Here is a 12,368-nt window from a genome sequence, read left to right as displayed (position 1 = left end):
GCTAGTCCAGAAGTCTGTAAGAAGTTCCACATTAGGACAAATTACTATCCATTGCCTCACTGCCCTGGGAGATTGTTGGGTTGATGCATTTTTAAATGTCCTTCATTTTGTTTTGTGTTTTGTACTGATCTTTTCAGTTTCCACTGTACCTAATTTTGCAAATATTTCCAAATATTTAAAACTTGGATTAAAAAAGTTTAGAATTTTTTTTGTTTAATCCATGTGTGTTCAGCAGTTTTGTTCAGTGTATATAGTTTGCCCTTGACGGCAGCTGCACCACTGGTAGTAACCTGTATATATTGAAGAGAATTTCGTTGAGCAGATTTAATGTTAGGCTGAATAACAAAAAAATCTGTCAGCTTTGGTCCTTAATGGGCATCATTAGCTGCAGGCAACCGGGGGGAAAAATAGATAATTCCTTTGGATTTGCAACACAGTGATTCCCAGATGCAAGTGATTTTGGAGAAATGAAGAGTAACCTGAATTATGGGGAGTGGAAAAAGCAGATCTTGGGTAGCATGCTGTGAATAACCTAGTTAGTCAGTCAGTCATGAGAGAACAGGACAAGCTCTCAAATTCAGTATCGCGTTTCTTCAGTCACTCCTGTTTGCTGACTTAATCTATCTCTTCTCTCAACTGCAGACAGGGCATCTAACCTGTGTCAGGGATGCAAAGAGGCAATTCAATGTTGGATGGGGCAACAGATGGAAAGAAGTGGCTGGTGGAGGCCTTTCCATTTGAAGGACTCATTGAAGATAGTAAGGGCTTGTCTTTACTACCGCACTAAATCGGTCTAGCTGCAGCACATCGGGTGAAGATGCGTTACGTTGACGGGAGACAGGTTTCAGAGTAACAGCCGTGTTTGTCTCTATTCGCAAAAAGAAAAGGAGTACTTGTGGCACCTTAGAGACTAACCAATTTATTTGAGCATAAGCTTTCGTGAGCTACAGCACACTTCATCGGAGCCGTAGCTCACGAAAGCTTATGCTCAAATAAATTGGTTAGTCTCTAAGGTGCCACAAGGACTCCTTTTCCTGTTGATGGGAGAGCGCTTTCCTGTTGACCTAATTACTCCACCTCAATGAGAGGCGGAAGCTGTGCCAGCAGGAGATGCTCTCCTGACAACAACCTAGCATGGTGTAGTCGCCACTTTAAGTCGATTGTAAGTTATGTTGCTCAGAGGGGTGTGTTTTTCCACACCTCTGAGCAATGTAACTTTCATCAATGTAAGCAGTTAGTGTAGACTGTTGGCTTGAGGAGTATTGGGTTAAAGGCTGCTCTTCCAGGATGATATCTTTAGCTATATTTTAGCAAAACATTAGTCCTCTATATCCTCCATCATTCCACTGGCAATGACCAATATCTACTTTTTGACGTTTGAGCTTTGCTCTTGGCCCAGCACCCTATTCCCAAGTTACACCCTTGCTCATTCCTCTTTTCCTGTTCTGCTTTTTGAGAAGCATGTAGCCGAATACAAGGCACAGCTGCCATTTCAGGTGTAAACTGAAATGTTTGACATTGTGAAGTGGGCAATAAGAATTTAAGGTACCTTTTTAAAAAATAACAGAAGTATTAAGGATAGGAAAGACCTAAATGAGTAGCATGCATTGTTGCTTTGTGTGTATGGTGTTTGGGGAGGTGGTGCCTAGGTAGGTGACCATGAGTTTTAATCTTTTACTTTTTTTAACTTCGGGAAGCTGGAGGAGATTGTGTGTGCGTTTTTCAAAGCCGCCCAAGTAATTTTGGATCCCCAAATCTCTGAGGTGGTGTTGAAAATCTCAGTCATTGTGTTTATTCCCTAAGGCATGAGGTTTGGGCAAACCTGACACACACCTGTATTTGATCTCCCTTTTTATAGAGGAGTGGCATATTTTAGCTGTGCTGCTATTATAATGAAATTAACACCTCTCACTGGTGGTGTTTTTTATGAGAAGGAAATTAGACTTTTGAAGGCTGTGTCAGAGGAGATGCCTTGAAGAATGAAACCCTTTATCCTGACAACCTTTCACTTCAATTCTTGTCTTACAGCACAGGTGTAACTTTGTAACAGGCTCCTTCTAGTGGCTCACCCGCAGAGAATGTGGGTCTACTACAGCTAGAGAGAAGTTACTACTTTATGTATGACGGAGGCTTATGCTTTTAGTACTGAAAGTCCTCCTGAGTTCAATCCTTGGTGATGGTCTGTGTTGGTGATCACTGTACATGGTACTGAGAGTGCATTGGGACTGAGATATGGCCATGTATGCATGCCAGTTTACACAGCAAGACACAACTGTGAAATTGATTTCAGTTGTCTTCACGGCAGCTTTGTAAAATCTTTCAAGAATTCAGGACAGGACTTGGATAACTCACATCCACACACAGAGCTCCAGGAATTCTCCTTCCCTTCTATCCTATTCTTGAAGAAACTGTCCGTGTCTCTCCCGCGCCTCCCCCAACCCCCCCCACCCCGCTCATTCCCTCTTGTTAATTAACAAACCCCCTTTTTTCAAATTTAAATAATTTAACACTAGGACGGAGGTCCTCTTTCATCTCCCCTGGATCGGCATACCAACAAAGTTTCTAAATGAGATTTAATAATATAGTAGGACATTTAGTGTATATTAATTAAATATCAGCAGATGGTAAGGAGAGCTCTTGCTGAGAGTGAATAAGTGCAGAAAGAAATACAACTGCCATGTAATTAAGCCAAACCTGGTGAAACAAAGAAGGTGCGATTACTTTATTAACACATTAGACTTGCATGCAATGCCCAGAAATGTAATTACGACCTTACTTCTGTTATGTTCCTTCACTCCGGACATAACACAACTAGCAAAATTCAGATGTGGATAGAAAAGAACTGCCAAGTTCAGGGGTATCTGGATCAAGAATTCTGTCCACTATATAGATAGGGGAGGGAGCCTCCCCCTTATTCCTCTGGCTTGAGTGAATAGTTCCTCTTAGACAAGAGATGGGGAAGTCGTGGGAGTGCCCAAGTTTTTTGTCTGGTGAGGAACCTGAACCAGGCAAGTTTGACAAACCCAGGGCTTGATGCAATGCCTATTTAAGTCAATGGAAGACTTTCTATTGATTTCAGATCAGGCCCCTAGTGAGTAAATGCCATGGAGAAAGTGACAATTAATGGAAAATTAATCCTTCCTGTAGCTCTATTGAAGGAGATTGAGTTTCACTGAGGATAGAGTTGGATTCCAGCATTTTTCTTTTCTTAATTTACATAAATAAATCCCTTTTGGTGCTCAAGTCTAACTACTTCCTTTTCAAACCACTAATGAAAGCATAATCTCTCCTCTGACTACACTAGCTCCTGATGTGGTTTTGTTACATACAATGATACAGCTGGTCACCCTGCCCATCCCAAACAGGGCCTGTAAGATAGAGGGAGAATTTTTATGTATATTGAACCAAGGCCATTATGGCTCCAGACTGAGTCTTTCTAAAAATGAACACCATATGGGTCATCCCATGAAATATTAAATTGTAAACTGCAATTAAGAATTACTTTTATTAATACAGATAATTCATTGGGGTTATTGAAAATGTCCACAACATCGTAAAGGTTGAACAAAGCCGGAGACAAATTCATTTCTTCAGGATAGTCTTCTTCATTTTCAAGGTAAGTGAGATGGGCAGGCCAGCATGGTCTTAAAAATTACCATCATGCTGGACTGAAAAGTGCATTTAGGGAGCTCAAGATGAGGGCAATAAGAGAAATTCTCTCAAAGGTTCTGGTTTTGGTTGGGCTTTTCAAAGGAACATAATGGGGATTAGGAACTCAAATCCCCTTAAAATTCAGTAGGAGATGGGAGCCAAATTCCCTTTATGCTCTTTGGAAAATTCCAGCCGTTTGGTATAATTCTTCCAGTTTTTGTTTACAATAGAAACGGGGGAGGATGATTTTTGTAGACTGTGGCCTTGTTGTAGGAAAGTAAGGGTAACTAAGGCCTTGCTCATCCCCCCCAGGTTAGCTAAGACCTACCATGACCTTGTGTATGGGACAGTCCCTGCTTTTTCAGATACATCCCCCTTGAAGCAAGTGCATGGAGATGGGATGAAGAATGGGCGGAGTCTTGGCTCCACTTCTATAACTTGTTGGCATAGCTCACCAGATATGGGTGCAGGGGAGGAATTGTGGCTCTCTGAGACTGTGCCATGACATGCTGATACTTGGGGTGAATCTAGCACCTAATGAATAAAAACAAACAGGACACAGACTGGCTTTAGCAATTAAACAAATAAATATATAACATAGGTCGCCAGGGTTAACACATTCCTACGCTTGCAGAAAGTGCCATGAGATACTTAACCCTGCGTGGTAAAGACCTGGATTTTAAACTGCGTCCTAAAGACAGCAGTATGTGTATGCATATATTTTTGGAGGCAGGTATGGATGAGCACGTGCATACAGGAGATCTGCTTGTGAGATATATGTATGGGTATTTGGGTAGATGTTTTTTGTTTCTCTATCAATCAAGTCATTAATTGGCCACACCTGCAATTGCACTGGAGCTGGCTGAGATCCCCCCACAAGACATGGGTTATTTTTTATATAATTATTCTTTAATCCTGTGGCTTTTTCAGGAAATCTGTCTGCATTGCCACATCATCCCTGGAAAATGGTACTTAGCTGCAGAATCAGTTCCATTAGCTCCTACTACTGGAGTCCCTGTTATATTCAATCTGACATAAAACTCCCAGAAACAGACAAGAATGACATTTAAATGCATGGAATTGACAGCCCTACCTTTAATTCTTTTTCTAAATAATAATGTAGAGCCACATTCTCCAGCCAATTCCACTGCCTTAAAGTACCTTGTCTGACATTTTATGGCAACAATGACTCTGCCAGAGGTTCATTTAGCTTTGGAGGATTTTCTCTTGGGACTGAGGAAAACCGTTTCCTGACTGGTTAGAACAGGTGAGGAGAAATAAATAAATAACAGCAATAAGGCACTTGGGAGAGGCTTTGTTTGAAAAGACTAAAATGTGGAAAACATCTCAAGTCTCCATAAAGAAAACAGACCTTTGAGAATGTATGGCTGTTGTCCAAAGAAACAAATCTAGTGCTATCAGCTATTTCTTTTTTCATAAAAGTACTAAACCCCAGTGCTGTTCTTGAACCAGTGTGGGGATAGCCCTTGCACTCATGAGATGACATTTAAAGTATTGCATTCAGTTCTGAACAACTCAGTACCAGAATGGCAGGAACAAAACCAGAGAGGAGCAAACGCAATGTTTCAGGGATTGCTCACAATGAGTTACAGGATTGATGCTTGGTGTACTCGTACTACAATGAAGGGAGTTGCATAAGGTGGTGCTACCAGTGGGTGTACAGTGAAGTGTACAGTGAACCCAATTAACTGGGATACACAGATTATTATGGGATGCAGAACTACCAACTGTGGTATGTAACCTGACCTCTAAATCAGCTTCTGTACCAGATGACTGGAGGATAGCTAATGTGATGCCAATTTTAAAAAGAAGTTCCAGAAGTGATCCTGACAATTATAGGTTAGTAAAGCCGAACTTCAGTATTGGGCAAAGTGGTTGAAACTATAGTAAAGAACAGAATTGTCAGATGCACAGGCAAACGTAATTTGTTGGGGAAGAGTCAACATGGTTTTTGTAAAGGGAAGCCATGGCTCTCCAACATGAGTGCCCTGCCTCCCCTGGTGCTGCTGCTAGACCTCTGATTGTGGAGTTTTGGGGGGGAAGTTCTTGTTTTATTATGCCTCATGCAGGTTTCAGGGCAGCTGAAGAGGTGGTATCTTCTATTCAGCTTCCTGGGTTCATCAGGGACTCCAGGGAGATTACTGATGACCCCAGGAAGCTGAATAGCACATACTACCTCCTCAGCCACCCCAGAACCTGCATGGGGCATATCAAAAGTGTCTTCAGACAAGAGTGAGAGGTTTTTCCCTGCCACAGCTTAGGGTCTGGAGAAGGGAGGTGTGGCTGCGTCTGGCCTGGGCACGTGCGGGTGGGGGTGGAGGTTTGAGGCTTCAACCAGCCCAGTGCTCCTCTGGCTGAGAGGAGGGCGCTTAGGGCTCCTCCTGTTTCAGGGCAGGGGCAAGGGGTCTTGGGGCTTTGGTTATGAGGAGAGGGGGCTGGAAGGCGCAGAACCAGGAGCTAGCCTCCCCTAAGGGGGGGGGGAGTTCCACCCACTGCCCATGCTCTCCAATCTATTAGAGTTTGAGGGATCAACAAGCATGTGGACAAGGTGTAGGAGATATAGTGTACTTAGATTTTTAGAAAGCCTTTGTCAAGGTCCCTCACCGAAGGCTCCTAAGTAAAGCAAGCTGTCATGGAATAAGAAGGCAGGTTCTCTCATGGGTTGGTAACTGGTTAAAAGATGGGAAACAAAGGATAGAAATGGTCATTTCTCAGAATGGAGAGAGGTAAATAGTGGTGTCCCCCAGGGGTCTGTACTGGGACCAGTACTATTTAATATCTTCAAAATTTTCTGGGAAAAAAAGTCAACAGTGAAGTGGCAACATTTGCAAGTGATACAAAACGACTCCTAGATAAGTCCAGAGCAGACTATGAAAAGTGACAAAGGGCTCTCACAAAACTGGGTGATTGGTCAACAAAATAGCAGATGAAATTCATTGTTGCTAAATGCAAAGTCATGCACATGGGAAAACATCCCAACTACACACATAAAATGATGGGGTCTAAATTAGCTGTTACTGCTCAAGAAAGATCTTGGAGTCATTGGGGATAGTTCTTGGAAAACATCCACTCAATGTGTAGCGGCCGTCAAAAACGCCCCATCTCAAAAAAGATATATTGGAATTGGGAAAAGGTTCCGAAAAGGGCAATGAAAATGATTAGCGGTATGGAATGGCTTCCATATGAGGAGAGATTAATAACATTGGGACCTTTCAGCTTGGAAAGGAGATGACTAAAGTGGGGATATGAAAGAGGTCTATAAAATCATTACTGGTGTGGAAAAAGTAAAAAATAACACTTCCTTAACTCCTTCTCATACCACAAGAACTAAGGATCACCAAACGAAATTCATAGGCAGCAGGTTTAAGACTAAGAAAAGGAAGTATTTCTTCATACAATGTATAGTCAGCCTGTTGAATTCTTTGCCTAAGGATGTTATGAAGGCCAAGACTGTAACAGGGTTTAAAAAAAAAAAAAAACTAAGTTCACGGACAGGTCCATCAATAGCTATGAGCCTGGATAGGCAGGGATGGTGTCGCTAGCCTCTGTTTGCCAGAAGCAGGGAATGGGTGACAGGGGATTTATCACTTGATGATTACCTGTTCTGTTCATTCCCTCTGGGGCACCTGGCATTGGCCACTATTGGAAGACCAGATACTGGGCTAGATGGACGTTTGGTCTGACCCAGTATGGCTGTTCTTATGCAGCTATTTCTTTTCTCTTTTGCCCCCCCCCACTTCCTGTTTAGTCAATGGGAGTTTTCCCTGCCATGCTGTTGTGATGCAATTATATAAAGCAGCAAGTTCCCAGCCTGCTGTCCTGTGAGGAGATTAATTTTGTTTTGTTGCACTGACCCATCCCTTTTCAAAAGGGTGAAATGTGCCCCCATGTAGTCAGCTTGCTGGACACCACCTAAGTTCTACCCAGATATGGGGTATGTGTTAGGGGCTTAAGTAGTTCAAAGCTCTTGGGTAGGTCCTGTTCGCAGTGGTGAATGTCGCCCATTGTTTTGATTAGGTTTGAACATTCATCTAAATGCAGACGGGAAGAATTTTTGCTTCAGTGTCAGTCTAGACAGCATTGATTTATTCTGCAAATTCATTATCCCAGCCAAAACTATTGGGCACACATGAGGCGCAGCTAGGTAGTGATAACGTTTCCTGCATATTTAGCCAGCTTGCTAGCTCTGTCTGCTGCTGCTTGTTGCTTTTTTAGTAACAGATAAGACTAGTGGCGTCTGATGCACAAAAGGATTCAGGCTACAAGTAGGTCCAGCCTGTTCCCATTCACTAGATCAGCATGTAATGGATTGGAGATAACCCATGCTGATAGAGGGCTATCATACTGTTAAGGGTAGCATGGAAGTGGGTTGGAGAATTGCTAGAAGGTGGTAATAAGGCTAAATCAGTTCCATTACATTAAGAGCAGAGGGTTATGCAAGTTGAAACCCGCTGAGTCTGGACAGGTGGCAGGGATACACTTTTTCACCCCACACCTTTCTTTAGTGAATTTCACAGTGATGCAAAGAGAGTCCTAGCGACTGAAGTTGCCTCCTTATCTGTAAGACAAAATACAATGGGACCAAAGAGAAATACAACCTTTCCTTTTTTTGTACCCATACCAACATGCCTCAAACTTGCCCTGAAGGAACAATCCCTGTGGATGAGAGGGGAGTTCAAGCTGAAATTTTCAATCCTGGGTGCTTAACATTGGGCTACTAAATCCATATTTAACCAGACTGATTTTTCAAAAGGCGCTTAGCACCCTCCAGCTCCCATTGACTTTTGGTGGGCTTTGTGCATGCTCAACTCTTCTGAAAATATTTAAAAATATATTTGTGCCTAAAAATGACTTTAGTGCCCTTACTTTCAGCATCTGGGTTTGAAAATATTAATTTTGGTTTCCATGCTCCATTCAGTGTCTGGCCTCTCACAATTGCCAGCTTTCACAGGGTAAATAAGCACCCCAACTTTCACAATAAGCCAAAAATCAAGCTAATCCCACTTAAAAACAAGCTAATCCCTAAGAACCCAACACCCTGTAACTAGGTCCCCCTGGTGTGCAGTTTGGGACAGTGGAGGGCTTGCTGTGCACCCCTGACTCTTTTTCCTCCCCCCCCCTTGCTGGGATCCGATCCAAAAAAAAAAAGCAACAAGCTACAAGCCAAAAACTAGCCAACAAGCAACTCACAAGCCAATTAAGCCAAAAACAAGCCCAATTTCTGTGTTTTTCCATGGGATTGGCATGTCTGCGTCAGGTGAGGCTAGCAGCAGTGGTAGGGGTGAGAAGAGAAGTTCACAGTATGGTGTTTCATGGTATACCTGCTACCTGGATTTCCAAGGAACAACCAAGCATGATTCCCCAGATCTAAAATTCACTTAGAACCTTTCTGTAATTTCAAAAAACCCTTAACCTGGGTATGTTGGGTTCAATTTATATATTGTTGCATTTGTTCTTCATGCGATCGCAACCTTCTCTACCCAGTTATCTGCCGAGCATTTTCTCTCCTCTCCCTATTCAGAAAAGCATTTAAGTATATGCTTAACTTTCGGCTAATAGCTTATGCACGTGCTTAAGTGCTTTTGCTGAAGGGGGAATGGACTCAAGACCTTGTTCAAATGCTTTGCTGCAGTGGAGCTGAAGAGCTTGTCTACATGGAAATTGCGCTGGTATAAGGTTTGTTTGTTCTAATGCAATCAAAAAAAATTTCGGCAGAGAAAGTTCTCGCTGTACCGCTTGTGCCAGTTCCTCTCTCGATGCGTGTGTCTGCACAACAGCGTGCTGTATTACTAAAAACCTAGTGGATAGGTAACAGTACCCTCCACATCAGCTGCAGGCTCATTGTTTTATGGGAACTTTTTTGCTGTGTATTGTGGCACACCTGCTGGAATTGTGGGAGTTTCGGTCAAAAGCCCAAAATTCAGCCCTGTGCAGAGAGCCAGCAACAGGCCTATATGACTTAATTGGGAGATAAGTGATGTACAGGCCTTGTGCTAGATCTTTGCACAGTGGATGAATTTTGCCCTTTTATGTAGCAGTTGTTGGCTGCTACTCTAAATGTTCAGTGAAATCGCAGCCCCTCATAACTAACAGTTTTTCAGCAGCTGTACAAACTGATCAGCGGAGGTGTTAATGCTATCATTGCAATGCTTTCTCTTTATCTCTTGTTCCTCTCTAAAAACTGCCAGTCGAAATACTTAACCATCCAATTTCCAAGGGAAGATAGGAGCTTGGCTGTTGCTGCACTTCTGTATTTGGTTTCACAAGTGTGAAATTGAATGCCTTTGATTTCCCATTCCATAAGGATCATCTGAGTCCTTTTTGCTCAGATGAGTGAACAAGGTCATGTGGCAAACCCAGATCGAAGGACCAGCTAGCTCATAACTGGAGACTGAAATGTCACACCGCAGCCCTCCAGAATATCCAAAATAATAAGATAATGAGATCTGCTTAGTAGTCTGAAAAATTAGTTAAAATGATCATAAAGGCATTAATACTGCCTTACTGAACACAGGGAATTTGTTGTATAGCAGAAGATGACAGTGCAGCCCCCTTGGGATTTCCAAAGGGCTTTTGTTTGTTTTTTAAGAACCAAAAAAAAAAAAAAAAAAAATTACAAGTAACTAAAGCTTGAAAAAGCAGTCTAACCAATTTCCTGAAGCGGCAGTCTGCAACAGCTCCACAGTAGTGCTCTGCCTATAAACTAAGTGGGCTGAATTCCTCTATCCCTGTAATAACTGTGTTTAGCCCATTAATTCAACACATGTGCCATGTAGAATGCTAGTTGAAACAATGTGTGTAACCATGTATTTCCTCTCTTTCCTTCGCTCTTCCCCCACCCCCCAAGTCTTCCAGCCAATACGAAATGAGCATGTTGCATGGAATCGGCATAAATCATTTTAAATATAGACACTTCGGTTGATTGGTCTCAAATACAACACTTCTCAAAACAAGATTCTACCTAAAATCTCAAAGTGCTTCCTCTATATTTCTCGCCCTGCCCCCCCACCCCTGCGCTCTGAGAAATCAATAATGAGGTTCTTATTGTATTCACACTTAGTTTGTCTCTTCCCCATCCCCTTCCAACCACTGTCTAACAGTCATTGTTTTGGAGATGCCAGTCTGAAGAGGGAGAGCCAGAATATCATGGAGAAACCACATATTATGGGAAGATGTAAGAGTGAAATAAAACAATCATCTATCTAGCCCCATACCCAGAGTATTTCTACACTGCCATCAGAGGGGTGATTGCAGTATGTACACAAGCTAGCTTTGTTCTCGCTAGCTCAAGTAACAAGAGCACTGATGCAGTGGCAGCACTGGGCTGGCCACCCTAGTGCATACCCAGTGTCCCAGGTGAGATTATACAGCCCATGCTGCTGCTTTACTGCTCTTATGCTGGCTAGCTAGCTTGTGTTTGGCTGCAGATGCTCTGCATAGACCTAGCCTCTGACAGCAGCCAATGCTGGATGCTTCACAAAAAGGAGGAATCCTTCTCTCCCCACTCCCCCCATACTGCAACTTGTGCCATTTTATGCTATGAAAGGGACGCTCCTTCGTGACCCCAGCTGGTAATAGTCTGAAGCATGATTAATATTTTAGTTCTCTAGCACTCTGTTAAATGATGTGCTTAAAAGCATTGATTGATCTTGTGAGGGAGATTAGTAGTAGTCTCATTTTAAAGATAGGAAAGTTGAGGCACAGAGACAGTCTCTGAGCAACTATGGGCATATCTAACAGATCTGGAAATAGATTTCAAGATTCCTGGCTCTGTCTATTGTTCTGAACCAGAGACTGCACTCCTTCCCTAAAGAGCTCTTACCTCTCCTCCAGTTTACAAGTGCAAACTTCAACTAATGTTGACACCAAAAGGGGAAAACCGACCCTATTTGACAAAGCCTTTCTTGACTCTCCAGCACTGGAGGCCTTTGACCTCTGCACATTATGTCAAATAAAATACAATTGGCCTCCTACCTACATTGGATGAGTTTGCACCAGTGCAGACAAACTCCTTTATGCTGATGTACTGCACCAATGTAAAGCAAATTTCACAGCATTGCAGTTTAATCTGGTAAATTAACGGAGTAAACCACAGTGGTGCAAGTTCCATTTTAAACTATTTTCATGTGTCTACATTATGGTTTTGTAATTACACCACTGGATATTTCTCTATTACTATAGGCAGGGCCTAAGACCAGTAGCTGCTGACAGCAACTTCTTAGGGTCTGAGGATCAGGTAAATGCAGTGGAGATACAGCGTTAGAAATGTCTTTGAAATCAAAATAATAATTGTAAGCCACTGTAAGTATTTGTTTCTGGCTAATTGTCTAGAAAATGTATTACTTGCACTACTGATAAGTAATTATCAGAGCACACCAGGAGAAATTCTTTTTTAGGGGCACACAGTATGGGAAACACATTTTTGGTTTAATATACGAATAGATTGTTCCTTATCTCTTGTTTCATTGGGGATTTGTTTAACCAAGACTCCAGTTGATATGAGCAGTCACTTAAACTGAAAAATTTACAATTCCTTCCTTCTCAGCCTTGATACAAGTCTTATCGGCAAGAGGAAGTGACAAAAACATACCTCTTCTCCAAGACAGTGTAGGCAACAAAGAGGCTTTATTTTATATCTCAGAAATGAAAATAAATAGGTAAAAAGCTTTTGTTTTTTATCAGAAGCTCAGTTGCAG

The sequence above is a fragment of the Lepidochelys kempii genome, chromosome 26 (assembly GCF_965140265.1).
Source record: "Lepidochelys kempii isolate rLepKem1 chromosome 26, rLepKem1.hap2, whole genome shotgun sequence".
Taxonomy (NCBI): Eukaryota; Metazoa; Chordata; order Testudines; family Cheloniidae; genus Lepidochelys; species Lepidochelys kempii.
The sequence above is the reverse complement of the archived record's forward strand: the minus strand, read 5'-3'. Positions refer to the sequence as shown.